General features: G+C 39.8%; 1 protein-coding gene across 1 annotated transcript in view; it reads right to left on the bottom strand.

The window, feature by feature from the left end:
* The window catches only part of PCDH15 (protocadherin related 15), a 1,310,198-nt gene that overhangs the window by 1,083,238 nt on the left and 209,425 nt on the right, over positions 1-17,535 (bottom strand). The window lies entirely within an intron of this gene.

The following is a 17,535-nucleotide window of genomic DNA, read 5'->3' as shown; positions in this document are numbered from 1 at the left end:
GTACAGTTTGTCGACCAGTTTTGCACCCAAATTTATAGTAATTTCATCTCGTCCTCATTTCCCTAGGGTGCTTACAAGAATGTCATGTGGGACAGTCAAAAAAGCCTTATTTAAAAGAAGATACATCATGTCTACTGTGTCTCCTCTATCCACTGGGTCTATAACACTGGTCAAAGAAGAAATTAGGTTTGGCATGATTTGGTCTTGATAAATCCAGGTTGGTTATTACTTATCACCCTATTATCCTCTAGATGTTTACAAAATGATTGGTTAATAATTTGTTCCAGGTATCAAAGTTAGACTGATTAGTCTATAATTCCCCAGGTCTTCTATTTTCCACTTTTTAACTATGTCTGCACTTCTCTAGTCCTCTAGAATCTCACCTGTCCTTCATGAGTTCTTGAAGATAATTGCTAACAGTTCCTCAATTGCTTCAGCTAATTCCGTAAGTACCCTAGGGTGAATTTCATCAGAACCTGCTAACTTGAATACATCTAACTTATCCATATATTACTTAATCTGTTCTTTCCCTATTCTGACTTATGTTTCTTCCCTCTTGCTGTGAATATTAACTGTGTTAAGCGGCTGATCACAATTAACTTATTTAGTGAAGACTGAAAGCACAAAACATCTCAGCCTTCTTGGTGTCATGTTATTAGTTCACCTTACTTACTAAGTAATGCATCTACACTGTCCTCCATCTTTCTCTTGCTCCTAATGTATTTATAGAACCTCCTCCAATTACTTTTTATGTACCATACTACATGTAAATCATTTTGTGCCCTAGCCTTTCTGATTTTGTCTCTACATGCTTGTGCTATTCTTTCATATTCTTCCTTAGCAGTTTGTCAATATGTCCACCTTTTGTAGGATTCCTTTTTTTATTTTCAGATCATTAAAGAGCTCCTGATACAGACATATTGACCTCTGACTTTTCTTCCTATCTTTCTTTGTTTCTATCCATATATACACTCGCTCCTATTTAATAATTTTAAAACTGGCACAACATGCACCATTTAGGAACTAGCAGGGGCTTATTACCCTTTGCTGCTCTGTTTTGATTCAAGAACTGGTTTCCAAGCTGTGTTAATGAGTGCAAAGATATCAACAGTTCTAAGAGTTCGAGATGTAAACACAGGCACAGTTCAATGCTGAGGAATGTTTTCTACTATATAATAATCAGGAACTCCATTAATATGTGTTAGTTTTGAGAGTCACTGATGAAACCAACCCTTTCATTCTTAGGGAGTAAGTTTGTCTAGTTGTGCTGAAGGCAAGAATATCGGAGCAGAGTTTCAGGTAACTTTAAGTGTGCATTTTCGTACTTAGGAGCGTGGCTTGTGTTCTCTCTCAGTGAAAATTTGGATTTCTAAACTTTCCGAAGTGTGGGGTGTTTGATATTTAATTATTTTCAAACTGCAATGTTGTTTTGTTTTTGTTTTTTTTAAAGCCCACAAAAAGCAACACAAAACCCAACAATGAATCCTATCTCCGGTTTACCAAGATTTTAAAGATAGTCTAAACAGTTGTTCTGTAATAACAGTTCCCACTGACTCTTAGGATACATTGTATTGTATCTTGTTTCTCCCCTAGCTGGCTCTCCCATGCTTCTAGGTAGTGTTCTCACCACAGTTCCCTATCAGTCTTGCCACTCCTATAACTTCTAGTCATCATGGTCATCCACATACCATACTAACAGGATAAAGCTGGAAGAAGCTGTTAATGAGTAAATATTTTGCCTTTCCTTCCCAAACTCTCCAAAACTAGTCAAAAGCATTATCGCTTACTAAGACCTGACAGTGTGGCCAAATATTGTATATCTATCATGACTTTTGCAATATTTTGTGTTTTTATTAAAGTCCCAACTCTTGGATTTATTGGATTTAAAAATGTGAGGGTTTTTTTAAAAGATGAGTTTCAAGCCCTCTGGTTGCGAAGAAAGGCTTGAAGGTGTAACTTTAACAGTTCAAATACTATTAGGCAAATAGAAAGTACCCACTTCCCCCCCCCCCACGAATTTTAAGCCAATCTTATGTTTTTTAGGGACCTGACTCAAGATTTTTGAATGCCTGGTGTTGTCAATACTGCATCCAATAGATGAATACAAATCTAGGTCTTTGGAAATATGATTACTAAAATATACATTAGGAATTTTTCCCAGAAGTGAAACCCACTTCATTTTGATTCAGTTTTGTAAAAGTTTGGAATGTTGCTGTTGTGGAAATCAGATATATTTTCTTTTTTAAATTGGAAAGTAGTCTAACCTATGCAAAGAATATCTTACATCTCATTTCAAAAGTTATGATGAATGACTTAAGCCTCATTTAAGATGACTTTCACCACCACCAGTCTGGGCTGAAATTATTTTATTGAACAAGTACCCATTTTTCAGAACCTCTCTATCAACTGAGGCAGCTTTTGTAAATGAATTAATATTGTGATTAGCAAATAAAAACAGTAAAGAAGCAAAGAAAATGTATCATTAATGTACTTTTCACATGTATGACATATAGTTTGCTTTTGATTATTCATAGTAAAACTTCACAGAATAGCAGCAAATTGTTTCGCTGTACATTTTACAAAAGTAATCAAGTCTTAGTCAAATGATCTCAAAGATTTGATGGCAGAACTCTTTAGAGAGGAGAATTGGGGAGAAACCACAGGTTTTTATATATGTGAAAGCTAGAGAAGATATACTATAGTACACAATTCTAGTTGTCCCCTTTGAGTTATTAGGAACATTCATCAGAACTGCTATGACTAAAACTTTTTATAAGCCATGGAATTCCTTTTAAAGTTCTTTTAAATGTAAGCCTGTTACAGTAAATAGAATAAATCACTCTCAGTATACACTACATCACTTCATACATAAGGGCTACATTTTCTATCACTTTTTTTTTAAACCAAGAGTGTTTTTCCCGTCCAGGTGCTATCAATAGTGTGAAAAGGTGTGCAGTCAGGAATGATGCACAGTTATAATTATGGGAGGTATTAAGTGAGTAAAATTACATTCAAAGATCTCATTTTTTTGGTGACAGGATGATCCATAGTAATGAGGACAGTAAAATTAGACTATTCAGAAAACTGAACCAAGCTTTCTTTGGAGACGCTAATAAACAAAGATCCAGCTAACCAAATGCTTCCTAGCAGACATAACAGAGACATAAGAGATAATATGAGATCTTTCATTTTCCACAAAAGAGTCTCTAAATCCTTATTGAATCCTTGATCCTTTTTTTCCACCTTTCGGGCTACATACTGTGGATATCAGTCTTTCATCTGAGAACAGAACTCCCTTCAGAGTTCATCAATGCAGATCTTTAATTAGCCACAGAGAACATTGTTGAGCTATGCATTGTACTTCCTTCCCCATTCACCTCAGGACTTAACATATTCCTTGTACAGAAACCTAGTGTATGTTAACATGAAGTATGAGAGACTGGCATGCAAAACTGAATCCAAATATCTCAAATAGCAATGAAGACTACTGCTGTAAGGACATCAGTCTAAGTCACCCTCCTCCTGACATCTAATGGAATACTCTTACAGTGATTCATCAACAACCACTGCACCTAAAGTTGTTTGCAATGGGAAAAAAGGGGGCTGGATAATTCAAAGGGACAACCATAGTACATGGTATGAGAATAGTAGCAGTAGTTTATATAGGAATTGTTCAAAAGGAGGCATTTCATGTAGGATTGTTGTTTAATTATTAAATTCTTTCATAATGCCTGGTTTGGGTGGACACGCCTAAGACAACCCATTGAATCATCATCCTCGCTTATATTTTTCTGGCTCTAATGTTCTGCAGCCCTCTCCTTCCAATCCCTTTTATTTCTTCTTGGGCAATAACAGTTCATTCCCTTTCCCTATTATTATGAAAGATCATGCAAGGAACAAGGTGAAAAGGACGGCTATTTCTAAAAAAAGCTCTTTGAGCTGCAGTTTGCCACATGAGGTGGTGCTGTAAGTCATGTTCAGGTCTCAGTGGATTTATATTTTGAAGGGGGAGGAGTCAAGAGTTTTTGTTCTTCCTTGTGAGTTTTCATTTACTCGATTTACTAGAAAACAGATGCAGCATTGAACTGATGCTGAGTTACCCCAGATCATTCTACACATCAAATAACCAACACCCAGCTTTAAAAAGTGAGTGTTCTTAATATTAAGAAAGCTTTTAAATGTTACATATACTCTGGATACACATTTACCACCATATATTCACAGACCAGACATACATATGTGGAGATGATAGCCATGTGATAAATTAATGTATCATGCACATTTGACCGTCTCTTCTATTCTCTATCCATTAATGCATCTCCCCAAGTCTTATTCTAAGGGTTTGTCTATAAGGCAAGACACCACTGAACAGCATACCTGCTTGCCTTATAGTAATGTTCTGTGTGGTCACTGCTACACCACAATGAAATTCCTGGAGCATAGTTTAGTGTACTATTGAAGCCACACTCCGGGACTTTCACCATGCTGTAGCAGAGCCCACTCGAGCTATTACTGTGTGACAAGCTGGTATGCTATAGATTCATATCCTCACTTGTGGCACAGTATATTGTTGTGTAGACAACCCCTAATATTCTAAACCCTGCAGGGATTCAAGCAGTTGTCATTGTCTACACTACAGGCTAGGGATGTGATCCCCAGATAGCGTACACATACACATGCTAGCTCACATCTGAGCTAGCATGCTAAAATTAGTAGCATAGCCATGGTAGCATGGCATTGAAGGTGGCAGCAGCACAGCTAGCCATGCCAAATACATACTCATGGGGCTCAGGCTGGTTTGTGTATGGCAGCAGTGTAGACATACCCTACGGCACCTTATTTTACAGGAAGAGAGCTAGGAAAAAAGTCCAATTTACAATATTTGTAAAGTAGGATTTTTGGAAACATACGTGGTCTGTGATCATTAGGTGTGGTGTAAAGTTTTCACTGACAATAATTTGGAATGGCACATGGCTTTGCCATCTGTAATAGAACAAATTTAAACTCACATACCATTAAAACACCAGGCCACACTACTATGCATTGCAAAAACAAAAGAAAAAATGCAACAATTTTGTTTCTAAGACCAGTGAGTGTTCCTAGGTGACAAAAATGTGCTTACCTATCATATCATTTATCAAACACAAGCACTCAAAAGCAAGAACTTGAGTCATTAGTGACATCATAAATCTTATAGTGCCATCGTAATGACAAAACATTCTCACTTAGTACTAAGAAATCCATATTTAGTCACAATAACTGATCCATAAAAAAATTATATTTTGAGATCACTTGAGGAAAAATCATAACAGTGTAAAACCTCTTTGCAAGAAAAGCATACAAATTAGATAATACTGGTCTTCTCTTCCCATCTAACAATGGTATGCCTATACTGGGATGCTGTAATAATGAAATAGTATTGAGTTGCCATGCTTGTCTGAGGAATTTTTAGGCCCTTCAGATGTATTAACTTTGGAATAAGAAAGGGAATGTTTGTCCTGCAAGATGAAGAATTTGGGGTAATTACCTACTTTAAAGACAGGACAAATTTAAGTTGCCTGAAGTCTCTTCCATTTCGGCATTGAACATATCAGACAAGGAGAGAGCTTGACTCTGTCAGTTAGTCTTAGGCCACAAACATCCATGTTCAATCTCTATTTAAAGATGACCAGCCTGAATGTGAATAGATTTTGGGGATGTGTCCACTATCACAGCTCCCGCTCAATTTGGGTATTCACATTTGGGGATGGAGAGAGTCCCTAGTAGTGGAGTACGTTTGGAGGTGTGCTACTAGAGAATGGGGCAAGAGGAAAAGTGGTGGACATTGGGAACACAGAGCCAAAGTACAAGCACAGCGACTTCATAAGGATCACCTTATCCTGGAATGGAACCCCCAGAGGATCCATGGTGCTTTTGACAGTGGCTGCAGCCTAGCCCACTAGAAACTGAATGGGGAACCTTTGCTCCAGTGTTGGTAAATCTCCATAAGAAGAACCTCACAGAGATATCTGCCTTTTAAGCCCCAACAACCCCACCCCACCCATCTTATTTTTAGGAGTGACCTTATTCTATTTTCAGCAACTGGACTGTAAGTGCAACATTATCTCTCCTGCCCGCTGCATAATGTTGTGGTTAACTTGTGATTATGTTATTTAACAGAGTTGCAGTTCTGTTAAAAATACCACTGTGTGCCAAGCTGTACCTAGAACTGTGGCTTCATGAAATACCTATAAACTTTATTTTTTAAGAAGGCTGAGACTGTAAGACAGTCAAACATGCAAAATATTAAAAAATTGAATTATGCATCTTGATAAGTTAAATGCAATAAAATACATTCTTAAAGCATGACTTTCAATTAGGACAGTTTGGAGCTATATCTATGAAAAATGTTAAAGCTGCTCTTGTAAAGTATATAGCTCATTCAGCAATGCACATAAAACTGAACTACTAAAGTATGCAGATTGATCAATAAAGTTTGTAGCCACATCTGTCAACTGTGGAAAAAAGTACACCAGTGCACAATGCAGTTCAGTCGGTAAAGTACATAAAAACTCAATAGCATAGTATAATGCTGAAGTAAAGTATCAAAAGATGTAGTCAACCATGAAAGAATGCAACTGTAGTGATTAGTTACGTATATTAAAATTGAAGTTAAGTGGGTAGTCAAGTATACCAATTCACTACACTTTTGTAAAGTATATGTTTAAACCAAGAAACTATGTAAAAATTTGACAAATGTGCAACTCGGTCACAGGCTTATAGTTTAATAAATATGTTATGCCTGGTCAGTAATTTAAGGATTCAGATGTAGTTTAATCTGTAAAATATGCAAAACTGTAATGAGTGAAATAATGTATACATCCAACCTTTAAATAAAGTAAACATAGCTTGTGTGACTTAGGTTCAGAGCAGCCTCTCAAGCCAACCAGAAAATGGAAAGGAAAAAAAAGGTCACAATCATGAAAAGCCTTAATTTAGTAGTAGATATACATGCTACATAAACAATTTTAACCAAATAAAATTAATAGAGAAAAATTATGCTAAATAGCCCTGACAACAAGATTAGGCCTCATCTTGAACTGTCAAGTTGATCAGACCCAGTGTAACTGAAAAGATCAGTTTAGAAACAAATTTTAAAGCAATGTGTAGTGAAACTGAAGGTTACATTCACCTTCATGTGAGTTAGTTTCCTGTATTCCAGACCCATTCCAGCTTTTACCTGAAAACACATCATTGCACAAAGCAATGGGGCATAGTTAAGAATCAGACAAAAGAAGTAAAGATCATAGGTAACTGGTAAAAAACTGTTTTGGTTTGCCTTAAGAAAGTAAAGAGGGTTTCATCGCAAAAAGGTAGAAATTTTGTTGTGACTCCTCTGAAACGCCACCCATTCAAACAATTGTGTCTGTTTTACTATTATAATTATGGAGAGTTAGTACAGTTAAGGTTGCAATCAGTTTCAATCATAAAGTTCTATTTTTGCCTCCCCCTATAACTTTGGTTTGGAAATATAGCTTGATATGAAGATTGCCATTAAAGTAACTATGGCAAAGGAGACTATTTCTACAAAGTCTGAAGAAAACTTGTCCAATGGCTTTTTAAGTTACTACTTTTAACTAACTATCTGGAATGTTGGCACTGCAAGAGGGAAACAAAATGAAAGCAAAAAGTCAAAATTTAAATCTCCTTCAAAACTTGTTTTTCATATATTTGAAGAAAACAGGTGTAAACAGAGTTGTTTGTTTATTTGGTGGACAGTCTGGAGTCCAAAATAGTAACTGATAATTTTATTCCTTTAATGGTGTTCCTTAAAAGAAAATATGCTAATAGCTAAATTACAGCAACAAAATATAATACATAATAAGACTCATGGGCCAGAATGTGCATTTATTTGCACTCAGCAAGAATAATTTGTTTATGTGGATTACGTGAGGAGCCTAAGATTTATGATGTCCTTAAGTATTAATTTCCATACTTTTAAGTGCTTGGCATTTGAGAATGGTTTCATAGTTAACTATGTTGTTTTTACTTAATCTTAAAAAAAAAAATCTAAACCTTTTTTTGGCAAAGCAAACTCTTCATTTACATTTCCCCATTAAATAAATAAATAAAAATGTACACCAGAGTCCACCACAGTGTCAGTCATTCCACTATCATGTGTTCCGTGGCTGCTCAACTGGGCATACAGATGGGTGGCCTGTGCTGCCTGCTCTTGTCACTACAGCTGTTGTAGGGACAACAATTAAAGCAATTCGGAAGAGAGACGTTCACAAATTTTGGTGTCTGCACCATGCAGGGACAGTCAAAATACTGTAAGTCAGTGAGCCATAATTAAAATATATGCATCTTCCCTGGCAGAACCCTTTGCTGCTTCCTTCTCTTGCTTGTCCTTGTGCAGGACAGCTTTGAATCATCTCTCACAGCTTCAATCAACCATCTGCTTTCCTGTGTAGCTGAATGTAAGGGGACTGTTGCCCCCTTACTAACATTCAGTGGGGGTGTTTAAGTTGCTAGCTCCCAGTACTAAAAGGGGGAAGGGCTGGTGGGGAATCAGGACCCTCAGACTAACAGCCCCCAGGAACAATGGGGAGAGGCCAATGCTCCAGGTCAGCCTGAATGACAGGGCGGGCAGGCTAATCAGGGAGTTAGGAGGCCAGGGAGGTCCCGTCCTCCGTGTGAGCTGGAATTGCCTGGGTCAGACAGAGTGGGGCCAAGCTAAGGAGAAAGCAGAGGCTTGAGCTGAGCTGGGGAGCAGAACTGTGCCAGATCCAGAGAGAGCAGACCCTGTCCTGGGAGCAGAGCTCCAACCCCAAAGTCAGAGGCGTAGCCCAGAGAGAGCAGACTTGCCCTGGGAGGAGAGCTGCAGCAACCGGGGCCAGAAAAGCAGCCCAAGAAGCAGGTCAGTGCTGGGAGCAGAGTCACAGAAGCAGCCTGCAGAGCAGACCTGTCCTGGGAGCAGAGCTGTAGCAACCAGAGGCAGAGGGGCCAAAGAAGCAGCCCAGGGAGCTGGAGGCAGAGCAGCAGCAGTGCAGAGACAGAGTGGTGGAGCTGGGGCTGGAACAGTCTGGAGCTGGGTGTGGTGAGCAGCTGGGGAGGGGGGGGGACCCTGGGCAGCAGGCCCAGCACAGGGAGATGCCTCAGCCAAGAGGCTCTGCAGGCCAGGCTTGGATCGTAACCCCGACAGGGCGGGGCGACACTGGGAAGAAGGGTCCTACCACTTAGAGCCAGAGAGTGTGTGGCCACCACCAGAGCAAGTGTCTAACCCACAGCATCCCTGCAGCACAGTCGACCTGAGAAGAAGGCCTGGGACTTACAAGGAACAGACTGAACTGCCCTGACATTCCAGAGACACTGTTTGTGATGTTCCCTGCCACAGAGCAGGTTGATGTGTCTCCTTTAACCTTACCCATTTTTCCTTATTCTTTTTTAAATTAATTGTTGATTAAATAACGTGCATTTGCTTTAACTTGTATGTAATGGTCAGTGGGCCAGAGAAGTGCCCAGGGCAGAGAGAGTACCCCGGAGTGGGGACATCTTAGCCCCTGTCCTAGGTGACCACAGCAGGGTTGGGGGTCGAGCCCCCCAGGAATCCTGGGCCCAGCCTTGTTGGGGTTACGAGGACTCTGCCAAATAGAGTGGAAGGGGAGTCCTCAAGGGCAGGGAGGCCACTGGGTAAAGGAAATGGGAGCGAGGACTCAGATCCTTTCGCTAGCCCACTTCACCGGGGTAGTGCAGAAGCCAGGAAAGTTCCCCACAATAGCGGGACTATTTCCCTGCTGAACACCAAGGTGTGATCACACTTAGAGTTTGTAGACACCACCAGGCTGGGCGGGGTTGCTAGAGCTTTAGAGGATAGGATTAGAATTCAAAATGATCTTGACAAACTGGAGAAATGGTCTGAAAAAAATAGGATGAAATTAAATAAGGCCTCTGAGGAAGGAATCATCAATTGCACAAGTACAAAATGAGAAATGACTGCCTAGTAAGCAGAACTGAAGAGGAGGATCTGGATCACAAACTAAATATGAGTCAACACAGTACTGTTGGGAAAAAAAGCAAACATATTAACAGGAATGTTGTCAGACATGAGAAGTAATTGTTCCACTTTACTCTGAGCTGTTTAGGCCTCAACTGGAGTATGATGTCCAGTTCTATACAGGGGTGCTAGAACAATTTTTATAGTGGAGGAGCAGAGAACCATTGAACCAAACTGTAAACCCTGTAATATGATGAAAAACACTTCAAGCCAGGTGATGTGGCAGCATACCCAGCACCCCTAGCTACAGCACCTATGACTCCGGCCACCACACTTCAGGGAAGATGTGGACAAATTGGAGGAAAGTAACAAAAATGATTTAAAGTCCAGAAAACATGACATACAAGGAAAGATTGAAAACACTGGGTTTGTTTGGTCTAGAGAGGATAAGACTGAGGGGGGACATAGTCTTGAAGTACATTAAAAAGTTGTTTTAAATAGGAGGGTGATCATTTTTTCTCTTTAACCACTGAGGACAGGACAAGTAGTAATGGCATAAGTTGCAACACGGAAGATCTAGGTTAGACATTAGGGAAAAAACTTCCTGACGCTAAGGGTAGTTAAGCACTGGAACAAATTACCTAGGGAGACTGTGGAATCTCCATCATTGGAGCTTTTTAAGAACACCTGTCAGGATGGTCTAGATAATAATTAGGGGACCAACTAGATAACCTATCAAGGTGTCTTCTAGTCCTACATTTCTATTACTCTATGCTTCCAAAAGTGCCTGTGTGCTCAAGGCCAGCTCTGTTGGACATAAGCAGAAACTGTCAAATCTTTGAGCTTTTAAACCCCAAACTGTAGCTGTAAATTTATAAAGGCTAAAGGCAAAACTGTAATACAACCATAACCTCCCATGATCTGAATTTAAATCCTGAGGACAGGAAACTTTGCCCCATACATCAGCCCACATTTGGTTGGTAGGGGAGGGGTCAGAAAGAACAATTTATAAGCAAACATTTTTTTTTGCTACTGCAAACATTCCTGGCAAAATTTCACAATTCAAACATACCTGGCAAAAAGCTGAAAATTTGCTAGTTTGTGTAAATTCTTCTCACAACTAAAGAGGCGCATTTGCCTTGATCTTACAATACTTTTCGTATTCTCTTTGGGTGTTAAACCATCACCGAGAGCTAAAAAGAGTACCAAATCTGCATTTCAAAAATGGGCCCGATATTAACCACTCTATAACAAGCTTAAAAACATGCACTGACAGCAATAGCTTTTTGGAACTATCTACCTGCTGGGCTTTATTCCAAAACTTAGTGTTCTCACTCAATGGATAGATGGAATAAAGAAACAAAGAGATATTTGCTCTTTCATCTTTCTATCAGTTTTCATCAATAAATCCTCGCCCACTCTAGTCATATGAACCTTGTCCTGTTGGACATAGGGAGAAACTATTTTATCTTTGGTAGTATAACTTAGGTGCATTTTCAATGAAGTTGAATTTTCATTTAGCCCAAACTAAGGGCTTGTCTACACTACCGTGCAGGATCTATCTAGGATACACAACTTCAGCTATGCAAATAGCGTAGCTGAAGTCGACGTATTTAAATCTACGTCACTGCGGTAAGTTAACAGCTGACGCTCTCCCACCATCTCTGCTTGCCCTCCTCATTCTGGTGGAGTACCAAAGTCGATGGGTATCGCGTCTATAGTAGACGCGATAAATCGACCCCCCCCCCCCGTTGAAACGATCGCTGCCCGCCGATCCGGTGGGTAGTGTAGACAAGCCCTAAGTCTCCTCCTTTTACATTTTGGTCTGAAATTCTTGCTCACACTGTGCAACACTGCGGTTCACTGCCAGCATGCAAAAAACAGTGACTGAATAAGATACTAAATAATAAATGATAAATTACAATGATTGCAATGTTCAGTGCCTAAGCATCCATTCCCTATGGCCTTGAAGAGCTTTAAAAATAAACTAAGTATGCATTTTGAAAAACTGGTGAATATGCCTGAATAAATCCCAGAAAGTGAGACGGTTGTCTAATAAAGAGGGGAGAAAATACAAAAACAAAACCCCACAAGATAAGGCCTCTCAACATGTACAAACAACTGGAAACTAAAAAAAATATATATATATACACTAAAAACTTTTGGAATCTAGCCATGAAAGGTGCCACGTGCAGATTTTTTCTGCGTTCTCAAGGGAGAAAATGTGACAAACGATAATTACTGCACCATCACCTTAGAGAATCATAAGAATGTCAGACTAGAGGGGACCTCAAGAGGTCATCTAGTCCAGACCCAGAGGCAGAATGATGCAGTACAGTTCATATTGCTAACCTGAGTTTGCAAAATCCTGTGCAAGTTTACAGGAGTCTTCCCAGACCACAGACATCTTAGGAAACATCTAAAATGAATTTCCTCCATGTGTTCAAATTTGCCGTATTTTTTCATATGGGAGTACTGCCCAGAAGGAAGCAATCCTATCAATTTCTTTCACAGGATGTCTTAAACTACCATTTTTTCCCTTTACAATGTAATTCATCATCAGACCCTCTATTTCTCAATACTTTCAGGAGTAGCCTGGTTCTTTCCCACTTAATTGCTAGCAGCATTTTATACATTAAGACAATCACTGTTATTAAAGATCTGCTCCTCATGAGAAGGGATAGCTGTTTAGAATTTCTGCTGACACTTGATAAAAAAAGAAAGATATCTTCCAATCATCCTTCTACATAGACACTTCGTGGCAATGCATATTGGTCAAAATTTCCAAACATAGGTATCTAAAGTTCGACTCCATATTTAGGTACCTAAATAGCACCACTGAAAATCAGTTTCCTTATAAGCAACCCCAGCTCCTATTGTTAAGTGAAGATATGAATGCTAAGGGTAACAGAACACACTTAGTAATTTAAGGTAATCTATATTTCCATACTTAAGATTCAGGGTTACTTTAAAGGAAATATCCTTGTTATGTATTTGCATAAAGATTATATTAAGCATTTTTCACTTACCATTAAGACATTTTATCTGGAATTTTTTTTAAAGAAATAAATGCCCTAAAAGTTTAGATTGGGTTGATGTAAAAAATGTAATACATACATTTTCCTATGGTGCCAAATTGTCCAATTCTGCACAGGAGGAGAACTCCTCTATTATTTGACACAGAACTCGGCTAGCATGCACCTTACTAAATGCACAGTAACATAGTGCACATTTTATGTACCTTGGGAGGAGTTTGGCACTGACATTCCCTTTTCTTGTGCACCTGAGAATGATTGTGGGAAAGGAGTCATGCTATTGAACATCTGTTAGGATCTGAGTGATAACAGAACTTCCTGCACAGCTCCTGAGGTCTTTAGGAGAGGAGCACCACTCTTTACAGAGGTACAGAGGAGAGAATAATTATTCTCTTGAACAGCACGGACAAGGGGATTGATAGTTTACAGAACTTTTTAGCCAGGTGTGAACATTTTAGAAGGCAGATCAATATGTGTTTGCAGTTTGAAAATCTGATCACACTATGGATGGTTTCAGGAAAGAGCTTTGGAATTGTCATTGTACTGAAGGGACCTCAGCAGAATCATCTGTCCCTGAGTATTACAGAAGGAAGCAGGGGAGAGGAGAGTAGGGGATGCAGAATGAGCAGAAAGCATCAGTAGAAAAATATACAGTTTAAAATTTTTGAATTTACATCAGCACCCTCTCTTTTTTAGTCTGTAGTAGAGTAGACCACCACTTTTGTTTTATGCTCCTTCAAAATATTTGGACACAACTGGAATGTTATTAGGGATGGGGAGAGATGGCTCAGGTGACTGGGAATTAGATATGGAGATTTATATTTCTAAGTCATTGGTTCAAACCTGGCTCAGGTTGCTGAAGTCATTGCCATCTAAAAACTCTGTTTTTTGTTGGCCTTGTTACTATTAAAGAAGTGTCCATATCAGAAAACCACTACCACAAATGTCTCACTTTGCCTCTGTAGAGGCAAATATTCAATAGTCATGGAAATTGAACTAACTTCATCCCTAGTGATAGTCCCTTCAGGTCAGGGTTGAAGTACATCAGTGAGAGAACCTACACTCTGGCATCTGCTGTGTGGATAAACAGGACTTCAGTTTCCAGCGTTGCCACCCACTGTTCCACACAGAATTTACTTTGGAGGAAGTCACGCTTGGTGTAGATGGCTCACTCAAGGGCCTGTGTTTCACTTAAGCACAGTATTAAGGGACTAAACAGTATACAGATACCTGGGGGCCCTCTGCTTTGGGGGCAAAATTTACTCTTCAAGAATAACATAAGAGTAGGTATAAACAAAATCTAGAAATATTCAGCAAGGCCCCGAGAATCAGGGGTGGCTGTAGGCATTTTGCTGTCATAATCAAGTTTCAGTGCCTCCTCCGCATCACCACCACTTCAACTTTGCACCCCCCACCACTTCCATTCTGGGGTTTCTTCTTTTTTTCCTCCAGTATTTCATTTAATGCTGCCTCGCACACCCAATTCAATTAAGGTTAGATCCTGTCTTTGTGCAAGTATTCTTTGCTGCTGCCACTGTTCTGTGCCCATCTCTCTGTCTCCACCTGTATAGAAGCCCTCAACAGCCACTCCTCCTCCAGGCACCTCTGAATTACCTGATTCTTAGAGCTGCTACAACTTGTGCCAGAAGTAAGAGTCTACAAAGGCTAAGTCTGTAAGTGCAGGATCACTGGGGCATACTGTGACCATATACCATCCTGCTTCCTAAAATGGGGACCATTAGCATGTGACAGAATTGATTATGCTATATTTACAGCACCTGTACAATGGAAATTCACAATTGGCTGAATATGCCAGCGTTCTATGCCCTTTCACCACCAAAGCACTGCAGACGGGACAAGGCAGGAAGAGAATCTGAACCTATATTATAGACCTTCCCAAAAAAAATAAAAAACCCTAGTTCAAGGGGACTGAAAATATCATCATTCAGTTTTGGCAGACTAACTTGAAATATTTTAAATAGTTCTGTTGTCTTCACAGGTCGGTCCTCAATGTACAGGCTGAAAGATTTTTTTTTGACATAATACTGAATTGTTAAATCATCAACACAGGAGCATAAAAACAAAGACTTTGAACATTCACCCTCAAGAGGTGCTTGGAATACAGTATTTTTTGTTTCTCTTCCTTTGTGCCCATTCCCTATTCCTCTTGAACCCATTCCTACTTTTCTCTTACTATTTTTTACTTTTAATATTTATTTAAAGGCTTCATTGTTGCACAGCTATCTCTACATAGAGCCTTGTATAACAAAAAACAAAAACTTCCCTACAACATTTCTTCCAAGACTAAAAATATGCTCAAATGCTAAGAAAAAAAAATCTTTAAAGACTAAGGGCTCATCCACACTGAGGTAATGCACTCCATGGGGGTATGATTTCTAAAACACACTAACATGTTGCACATTAATTGGTCCAAGTGTTCCATAATTGTGCACTTTAAGATCATGCTGTTTGAGACAGCATTACGTTAAAGTGCACTAGGGAACCTTTACTGTACACCAGCAGGGTCAACACAGAACAATTAATGCACAACACTTTAATATGCTTTAGAAATCATATCCCCATAGAGCATATTACCCCACCATGTAGAGAAGCCATATGTGTAACAGCAGCCCGGTAACAATTGCCATAACAATTTCACACAAAGTTGATGATGGTAGTTTTTCCTTGCACCACTCTCTCACTCAGGGCACCAGAAAAGAATCCTTCTCTCTTCTCATGGCTCTAGGACAACAGAGGTCATAGCTCCATTCCTTGTAGCAAGGTGGGATTGACACTGAATGGCATTCTAAATTGTGTCTAGAGAGGAAAAAAGTAGTGACATGGGACGAGGCAGAAGAGGCTACGTGCTTTAAATATTTTCTTCTCAATAGGGATTTTGAGATTTATTAGTGCTGCGGGGCTGACTGGAGATTGATGTCCCCCCCCTCTATCTTTGGAAGTGCTATAGCAGCAGCCGCTACCAACAGCATGCTTCAAACTTGACTTGGAAAGGACACTTCCAGCGGATATTCTTCAGTCTGTACTCTCATTCAGTCATTAACCTCTATCACCCGAAGTGCCAGTTAAAATACAGATATAGTCAGTCCCAGATTTTTCAATGTACTTAGGCATTGTGATGGTCAGCACATGATACCTAAATGAATTAGGAGCCTAAACCTCATTTTCAAAATGGATTTAGACACCTGGAAGTCAAAATCCCATTGAGAGTCAATGGGATCTTGGCTCCTACGTGCTTAAATCATTCCTGAATCATTTAGGAATTGCAATGCTGGGCATCACAATGCCTAAATCCCTTGAAAAATCCAGGCACAAGAGATGAGACTACTTGTCCACTTGTCAGTTCACTTAAGTCTTCAGAAACAGCTATCAGAAGATAATGCTTTTCAGTTATTGGCTCTGCAAATCAACACATTTAAAACTATGCCTCATACTTCACTGATTCCTGTTCAGTTAACATGCCCTTTACTCTTACAGCACCTCCAGCAATTTTTCTTTAATACAAAGATATAAGCCTGGATGCAAGACGACTCATGCTTGAAATAATACTCACATCTGAACTGTTGGTCTCTTTATATTACATACATTTGGAGGTAAGGAATGAAAAAATGTGACAATCTTTGTAACATTCACAGGTCCCAGAACCGCAAGCCATAACTGAAAGCAGGAAAATGTAAAAGGGGTGTACTGTGTTCTTTTTGTGCGTCCACATTTTCTTACTGACTTTGCTTGTATCTATCTATAACCTTTTCTCCATTAAGCATCTTCCATTAAACACATAATGAGGTAGGACTGTAAAAGTCATTGTAAGCTTCAACTCTGGTAAGTGATGAGTCTATAGCTCATAAAAAGTTCATTAGCGTACATATTACCATATTTCAAACAAGGAAAACATCTTCTCAATATGCCTGTACTGATCCTCTTGGCCAACATCTCAGGTTTGTGCACTACAGCACTTCATCTTTCATCATTAGAACCATTAGGGCTAGGTAAGCCTGGAAGTAATCTTGTGCTGCATAAAATCTTCTAAACATTAATTCAACATTTTAACCACATTTATGATGTTCTATTAAATAGAATGTATGCAGTAATTGTCAATGAATCTGAAGAGGCCTATTCCAGTGAAAAATAAGTATAAACAGACTGCCAAATATTATTTGATCAGGTATCTTCAAGCTCCTATTTTCTTTGCCTTCTTCTTTTGTACCCTAACAAGCTAAACTCGGGGGCAGCAACCTATGGCACATGTGTCAAAGGCGGCATGCAAGAGGATTTTCAGTGGCACTCACACTGCCCAGGTCCTGGCCACTGGCCTCGGGGCTCTGCTGCCATCCTGGGGTCCCAGATGCCAGCCCCCTGCCACTTGGGGTCCCATCCACCAGCCCCGCTCAGCCCGCTGCCAGCCCTGGGTCCCGGCCACCGGTCCCGGGGGCTCTGCTCCTGGCCTCAGCCCGGGGCAGTGAGGGGTGCAGACAGGGGCAAGAGGAGGCACAGCTCAGCACCCCC

The sequence above is a fragment of the Natator depressus genome, chromosome 7 (genome assembly GCF_965152275.1).
Source record: "Natator depressus isolate rNatDep1 chromosome 7, rNatDep2.hap1, whole genome shotgun sequence".
In the NCBI taxonomy this organism is placed as follows: Eukaryota; Metazoa; Chordata; order Testudines; family Cheloniidae; genus Natator; species Natator depressus.
The sequence above is the reverse complement of the archived record's forward strand: the minus strand, read 5'-3'. Positions and strand labels throughout refer to the sequence as shown.